The sequence below is a fragment of the Sus scrofa genome, chromosome 7 (assembly GCF_054392235.1).
Source record: "Sus scrofa isolate SSC_HxYL_T2T_F1_AM1 chromosome 7, Sscrofa_HxYL_maternal_Yorkshire_Landrace_v2.0, whole genome shotgun sequence".
In the NCBI taxonomy this organism is placed as follows: Eukaryota; Metazoa; Chordata; class Mammalia; order Artiodactyla; family Suidae; genus Sus; species Sus scrofa.
The window spans coordinates 6,411,579-6,419,965 of NC_139389.1; the positions used below are offsets into that span (position 1 = coordinate 6,411,579).

Sequence of the window (8,387 nt, forward strand, 5' to 3'; positions counted from 1 at the left end):
CATTTAAAATTTTAACAGTAAAATGTATGTGGATATAATTTTCCTATTATTCAAATTTCCCTAGTTATTAATTGTATTAATTTCTATACTTTAGAGAGCAACCCTCAAAAGTACAAAAGAACTTTCAAAATTCATGCACTGCCCATAAAAGAGCCAACTCTTACTCCTAAAGCAATTTTGTTGTATTTTTTCCACCTCTCAGTGCAGTTACAGTGTACACCATAATCATGCAAAACTACTGATTTATTTTTTAAGTACATGGGTAATGTCGAATATATTCCATGTAGTCTACCTTGAAATGCGGTCCATTTGAATATTCAGATTTTCATTTCCTAGACTTAGCATCACAGAAAGTCTTGAAGTTCGAGTGCTGAAATAATGACCAAAACTACATAAGAAAATAATTAATTATATAATAATTTTGAATTCCTTTAAAGCAATTGCCTACCTTAAATGTACTCCAAGTTATTCTCTGTAAATGAATGTGGAGCAGGAGCTAACTCTTTTTCAATAGTTTTTATATCAAAAGACAATCAACAGCACATAGGCATTAACAGAGGCCATGTTTTGATCAAATAAGAAATAAGCAGGCCACCAAACAGAATGAGGTCATGAAACACAGATTCTAGCCAATAAGTCTGCTGGCAGAGACAGCTGAATGTGTTCTCACCATAATCTACAAGGCTCAGCAGTGATTATTCCTCACCTGCTGTGCTACTTATGTCTGAATCGCTTTTCCTCTCTCACACACACACACATTACCAGTTGTGTGCCAGCTTCTATGTTAAGAACTAGGATATAAAGTAAATAAGGAACCCCTTTTTAAAAAATTTTAAGTCTAATGATGGTAACAGGGTGATAGATTACAGTGTGTTGTAAAAAATTATGTGTGAACTATGTACTCTCTCATCTTGCTTACTTCTCTGCTAGGATCCTAGCATCAGTGGAAAACTCTGGTAGCAGCATTTGGTTCTGATATCATTCTTTATAATAGCTAATAATTATTTATATCATTTACTGAGTGCTTGTTACATGACAGGCAATGTTACAAGCTCTTCGCAGCCACGAACTCCTCAAATCATTATAACAAGCTTAGGAGATAGCCACTACTGTCAGCCCCTTTTTCAGATGAGGAAGCTGAGGTTCACAGAGATGAGATAAATTGCCCAATGTCAAGCAGGTGTAAGAGTCAGGATTCGAATTCAGGCTGGTTGGTCCACAGCTTCTTTGGTTAACCGCTGCTTTCCTCTCTCCTACCATACATAACCTTTCACTTGGATCATGGAACTGTGGCTCATTTCTTGTCTTCTCGTGATGTTGAATTGGAGTGCTCATGTTACAGAGCTCTTAACTGAATATAACAGCAAAAAAAAAAGAAAGAAAGAAAGAAAGAAAGCTTCAGATGTTGGTGAACTAGCTAAGCAGTATTTGCATGTTTTCCTATATATAGTTTTGTTACAAAAACAAAGAACAAAGCCTAGAACCCCAAAAGATCACAGTAAAAATTTGAAACATAAGTTGTGAAAATCCTGAACAATATAATTGGATAATTTTTTTCTTCCTTATCTATCCCTGATGACTAGCATGCTCCCAGCTCAGCAAGAGCATTAAGACAAATAGAAAAGGAACCTGGCAGCCAGGAGATTAAGTCCCAGCGACCACTTGTAGAGACGTACGTGTCTCTCACTGATGAATGTGTCATGAGTACACACTCCACACCCTGGGTCCACTGGCTGCCTGGGACCTGACCTGCTCAGTGGATCTTCAGATTTCAGAGCTGTTGCTTCATTGCACTGTTCTCAGCTGTTTCTTTCTTCCTTGCATATTATCTTTTGTCATCCATAATGAGCCTCTAGTAAATGAGAGTTTAATAAAATCTTTGCAATTATTTGAAGATAATACAATTGTCTACACACACACATATTTTTTAGCAAAAGAATTTTCAAGAAAATCTTATTACTATGCCAAGTTTTTAAAACATAGAAACTTTCATATTTTCTATTGTTGTTCACTGTCAAACTTTTCAAAGAAACTATTTACATGCAATACTCTATTTCCTAATTTCCTTTTCATTTGGCAGTATTTTTTAGTATGACTTCTGCCGCATTCCTTTTTATCACATTATTAGCCTTCATTTCATTTGACTATTTAGTAGCTTTGTTGACCACTTCATCCTTGAAACACTCTCATGTTTGGCCATGTGATGCCACTCTCTTGTGCTCTTCCTCCTAAATGACCAGCCAGGTCTCTCCTTTATCTAACTTCTAAACGTAAGAGTTGGAGTTCCTGTCATGGCTCAGTGGTTAACGAATCCAACTAGGAACCATGAGGTTGCAGGTTCGATCCCTGGCCTTGTTCAGTGGGTTAAGGATCTGGCGTTGCCGTGAGCTGTGGTGTAGGTCGGAGATGCGACTTGGATCCTGCGTTGCTGTGGCTCTGGTATAGGCTGGCAGCTATAGCTCCGATTCAAACCCTAGCCTGGAAACCTCCATATGCCACGGGAGTGGCCCAAGAAATGGCAAAAAGACAAAAATAAATAAATAAATAAATGTAAGAGTTCCTCCTTCTCTGCTCCTGAGCTCTCACCCTAATGAATACCAGACCCAATGATTTAAATATTATATTTATGTAATAACTCCCCAAATGTAGATCTCATGCTATTATTATCAAGGTTTTTGAATAAAATGAATATCAAAAATATCAGTTGATTTCTATAATTCAATAAAGGTTAAAATAAAATTTTTAAATGATCTAATTTACAAATAACAAAAATAAACATGTCCAACAAAATATTTTTGGGTTGAAAATTTAAAAGTTTATTGAGATATATTAAATAAGACCTAATTGAAAAAATGTACCATATTCATGGAGGAAAACACTCACTAGTGAAACCATGACAGTTTTACTTAAATTAATTTGTAAAACCAATGTAAATTTCAATCAAAACCCAAATGGCGGCAGGGGGTGGGGGGGCGGAAACAGGTCCAAAGTCTCAAACTTTCCTGTAGGAGAGCAATAAGGTCATGATAGCCCAGAGTAAGAAGGTGAAGGACAATGGCCTACGAGATATCAAGATTTAATATAAACGATTGAGATGATATGGTGAGTGTGCATATAAAACACTGGAACAGAATAGAAACCCAGGACGGAAACCACGCATGAATGCAAGAGACCATGAATGACAAGTGTCCGTTGCAAATCGGTGAGAAATGCATGGACTATTCACCAAATATTGCTCAAGCCATACATTCTTGAGAAAATGTGAAATCATTACACACACAGTAGGGAAGTGGCTCCTGAAGCGAACTGTGTTTATATGATGGACTAATCTACGGAAGTAAAAGCAGTCAACCAGTATTCAATATATAAGCCTGGACAAGTCTCAAAGCTAAGAAGAAAATGTCAGTGGGTCACACCTCATGTGATATAATTACGATGTAATTACAAACAATGCTGTATTTCAGAATTTTAAGGAGGTTTACATATGTAGTAAAAGTGTAAAGTGAAGTATGAGCATAGTCGACACCAAAGAGAGAAAAAAAGATATCCACATCCACCGTGGGTTAAACTAAGGGCAGCAAAGAAAATGTGATGTCTCTGTATATTCAAAATTTAATTTCATACAGGAAGAATTATGAACAGATTTTGTACTATTCTTTAATCATAACTGTAGCTTTAAAATATTTTAAGATCCTCAAAGTATTCTTAAAAGAGGAAGAAAAGAGGAAACACACATAATACTCAAGTTTAGAAGAGGTGCCTTGGTCTAAACCATGAATTAAAAAAAAAAAATCAATGGAATGAAAGGAAATGATAAAAAAAAAAAGAAGTGGATTCTGAAATCAGGAAACCTAGGTTCAAAGTTTTGCTGGTCTAGATAGTTTTGGGGTTAGAGCAAATCATTTCTTGTTTGGGGTAAGTTTATTAATTTTTCAAAGGTTTGTCATATGTACTGGGGGTTGGGAGCCAGGGGTGGGCCATTACTATATAACATTATTTTTAAACATTCTTCCAGCCTAATAATTTATGCTTCTAGGTATGTTTTACACACTAACCGTGCTCCTGTCTCTGCTGGGTAGAGTAGTGGATACAGTAAAAGCCCAGCATCAGGGAATTCTGTCAGCTGCTAAAGGAAAAGTTCCAACTTTGTTCACAAGCCATATGCTCTCATCTCTTATTATTGCATGTAGTTAGATGCATTATAAATACACCATTCATCCAGGAAATTTAAGTGAAACAACAGAATCCTGAAAATCTGCAAACTACTATTAAACCTATGAAAGATATAGTCATAATGCTTTTTTTCTTCTTTGACCAGAAGATTGACTTGAAAGAATTATTTCTTCTCACCTTTGTAATGTCACCACGCTCTTTATTTATATTTTCCCTGCTTACTGTTTTATCCCTCAGAAACAATCAGGGATTGAACTTATCTCACTGTATAAACACAGGCACCAGGGTCCCCAAGGCTGAGTGTGTCATGGAAAGAGAACTGCCTTCTCAATCCCTCTGTCCGACCTCCTTCCACCTGTTGGGCTGTGTGAGCCTGCAGCATGTCATGGAGCCAAAGCACTTAAGTGGGACATTTCCAGATTCAAAGTGGATGCTGAGTCCTATTTCAGTGTGGGAGTATTTTCCACCCATTGATAACTTAGGCAGATGGCTTTCCCAGAGCTGACAAACACACAGTGGAAGCACATTTTTTTTCATAACCAGCTACTGCAACTAGAAAAATTCTAAGAAAGAAAAACACAGCCCACAAATCAACACAGTCACACCCCAGAGTCATTCTAATTAAGAAATAGTTCTTGTGACTTTTCCTAACATGGACTCACTAGATCGTATAACTGCAGGTAAAGGCAGTGAAATGTGGGGCACACTATTTGAATGGGCTACACATTTTCCCTCAAGAACAGAGTGTGTTCTATGCCACAGGTGTTTCAGTAATTGCAGTACCTTAGGAATATATCATGTTTAACAGACCTTGTACACACATTTCCACCTGTGTGAGACGGTGGTCCAATTTCGATACTCCGGGCTGAGTGTGGGATATACATAAGTCCACGCTGTTTAATAAGGCGCTGCTGGCCAAACGAGTGCTGGGACCGTGGCCCCCTCCTTACCCTGCTATTGATTCCTTGTGTGATGGAGTAAATCACTTGGCCTTAGCGTGTCTACATTTTCTCATGTAACGTGGCTCACTATTACAGAAGAGTTTTTCAGACCTCTGTGAAAAGTCTAACTTGGATTCTCCCTCGGCCAGATGAAACATTTACAATGTAAATGCACATTCTTGATTCCAGAACATGCCCGGATGTTTGCCATTTGGATCAAAAGGGAAATGAATTATACAAGTGCAATAGAGTTTGAGCATAGCACGGTTCTATCCATTGAATTCCTGTATAAACCCTCCATTCTAGTGATTCAGCTAGGAGTCTAATGTCAGTAAGAAACTCAGTGCCTTCTTCATTTGCAGAATACAGTCTGCCTGCTTTATTAAATGCTTTGAATCAATGCACATAAAAGCTAAGATTATGTGGTTAAAAATAGAAACTCAAATTCACATTAAAGTAAGAAAAGAAGTATAAGAAAATATGTTTTTGTGGGGAAAAAAAAAATCCTCCGTAAATATATATTTAAAAACCTTGTGTTTCTCGGCAGCTCAGGCACCAGGTACTAAAAGTGATTATATGAATCTCGAGGCCAAAGGAAGGACCGTGTTTCTACAAGTAAAGCAAATATATCCGCCAGTGTTGGAAGTCTGTCATTCCACTGTGCTCTTACGAAGAAACATGAGAGACATTTTTTCTGCAGAATTGTTTTGATTTAGAAATCCACATTTTTCAGTAAATTGAAAAATTGGCCTCCGTTTTTAACCTCTTCCTAAATCCCTACCTTTGGGTCTGTCGGTTTGAAGGGCCCACCTCCTCTGACTCTGGCCTCGGCAGTGTGATTGCTTTAGCCTCAAGACTCTTGGCAAACACAATATGCGCACGGAGGATGGAACAGGGTGTGCACAGCTGGGCTTGGTCACTCGTGAGTCTGCCATTGCCTTGCGTGCGTGCTCTGGCTAGAGGACGGAAAGGGCCGGCCAAACTGCCCCATGTCCCCAGTTCTCTGAGATGAGCCTTAGAGGAACCAAATCCTGAACTACGAAGGGCACAGCCAGGGTCAGCAGAGTTGTCTAGTCCACTGTGATGTCTACTCTTGTATGCCCACTAGGGGTCTTGTGGTGCCTTATTTTGCAGCAAAAGCCACCCGAAGTGTGCAGGAACACATATGAAGTAGTCTTTCCCCAGAATCCTGAGCACAGGACTTAATTTTATTTCATTTATTTATTTGTGGTTTGGTTTGGTTTGGTTTTGGACATGCCTGAGGTATGTGGATGTCCCTGGGCCAGGGATCCTTACCCACTGAGCCATCAGGGACTCCAGGACTTAATTTGAAATGTTATGAAAGTAGCTTAACCGCCCTTGTATTTTCAGTGCGAATACTGACTTTTATAAACTGAAATGAGCCACCGTCAGGACAGCTTTTGCCACTTGAGTTATTTTTCCAGTCCACGATGATGTTTGTCCCCCTTTATCCAGATCACATCAGCCAGGGGTCACTGAGCGGTAACCTAGGAGATGCCCTGATGACAATGGGCAGCACGTGGATTGCCCTAATTCTTTAAGTTATCACTTTCCATTGTGCCGCCTGAGACTGCTTTTTTAAATTCTACCTTAAGGCGCTTGGCATGGGTCTAGGGTTGTCTCTCGAGTTAGTTCAATTCACATGGGGTCTGTTAATGAGACAGAGTAAACATTTGCACACTTGCGTAGCACAGCCTTCCCCTCATGGGAAAGATGTGGAGTGATCTTGGCCAAGGTCAGGGACCTGGATAATGGGTCTGCAGTCAACCCTGCACCACTCAGGCCACTGTCCCGTTGAAGAGACATGGCCAAAAGGAATGAATGGTCACCATTTGGAGATAAGGTGAAGGGGATTCTGCCCCGGGAGCTATGTGGAAATAGGCTAATACTTCCCTGTGACTTTGCCCCTCTGCGTGCGTGAGATGCTCTGATCCTACGTGTTCAGTGTGCCCAGTTGACAGAGGACTCTGCTGACATTGCAGCTGACATGTGCAGGCCACATGCCCACGGGATCCGGAGGCCGACAACCCCACCCTTGGGGATGAAAAGACTCACACTTGGTTTCGAGGTCCGCCAGCTGCCTAATTTTGGGTGAGACGCTCTGAACCAGATGACTCCAGTGACTTTCTTGACTCCCAGGTTCTGAGACTTGTGACAGTCTATGGTTAGTGGGGAGGCGGGATGTAGAGAAAAGCCCATGGTAGTGGATCTTCTGGCTCATCCCAAATTCAAAAGATCCTTTGATAAATTGTTTAACTTTTTGCATTTCAAATTTTCATCTGAAGAACGGGAGAACTAGAAAAAAAAAGTTTTTTGAGTTTCCTCTTTATGTGAAATGTTATACTATCAGCATGCATGTTAATGCCTGGATATCCCTGATGAGGTTAATATATTTGGGGGATTAGGGAGAAGAGAACCAAACCTTCTATAATGACACAATCAATGATTGTTCAGCTGCCATCAGAACTCACTAGACATAGTTTCTAGGTCATTGATGATGAATCTTTGATTAGATGTGAAATTTCTGCAGCTTGCTAGAAGTCAGAGTAAACTCCTTTTCGAGGAATAAAACAAATGATCATTTTCTAGGTATAACCTTTCTAAGACCATAATGTTTATGTTATCATCACTTGAATTCTGCACTGTAGATGTTTGAAATAAAATATTTATTCAAGATATTTAAATTCACTCTTTCAGACTGTTATTAGGTCTAAAATATGAAAAAATATAAATGTGCCACATGTCAACATCCTTTCTTCATATTAATGAGTATATACTGAGCTGTGTAATGTTTTATAAAATTAGTCACTATAAAGGCTAGGAAAATGTAAGGTGATAATTTTATCGCTATGTATTTCCTGTGTTCATAGTAAATTTTCAGAAGGCCAAAAAATGCTGAATTTCATATCAGTAATCAATATTTATCAATATGCTATGGGTTTTACTACAAGTTTTAATAAATAACACTAAGATTTCTTATTGCTCATCAAAGGCATTTTTTAAAAAAAAAATCATTGAAATTTGAAAAAAATACAGAATTCAGACATTTTTTTGAGCCAGTATGTGGTGTAGGAAAAAGAAGGGGTAGGAAGTTAGTAAGAGATATTACTGAAAACACTCTGGGACTCAAAATAAAATAATAAAATAAATAATAAATTAATATAAATGTTTTATATTACTGCTAAATTTACCTTAAAAAGATAGAGATCTAAAAATTTCATAAATCCATCTGTCCGTGTCATCCCAAACTAA

General features: G+C 38.5%; 1 non-coding gene across 1 annotated transcript; it reads right to left on the reverse strand.

Annotated features, from left to right (window-relative positions):
- Positions 1–7,144: 7,144 nt before the first annotated feature.
- On the reverse strand, positions 7,145–7,223 carry MIR9802 (microRNA mir-9802). Its single transcript, NR_128484.1, has one exon. It is a non-coding gene; the product is annotated as a microRNA mir-9802 (primary transcript).
- Positions 7,224–8,387: the final 1,164 nt, after the last annotated feature.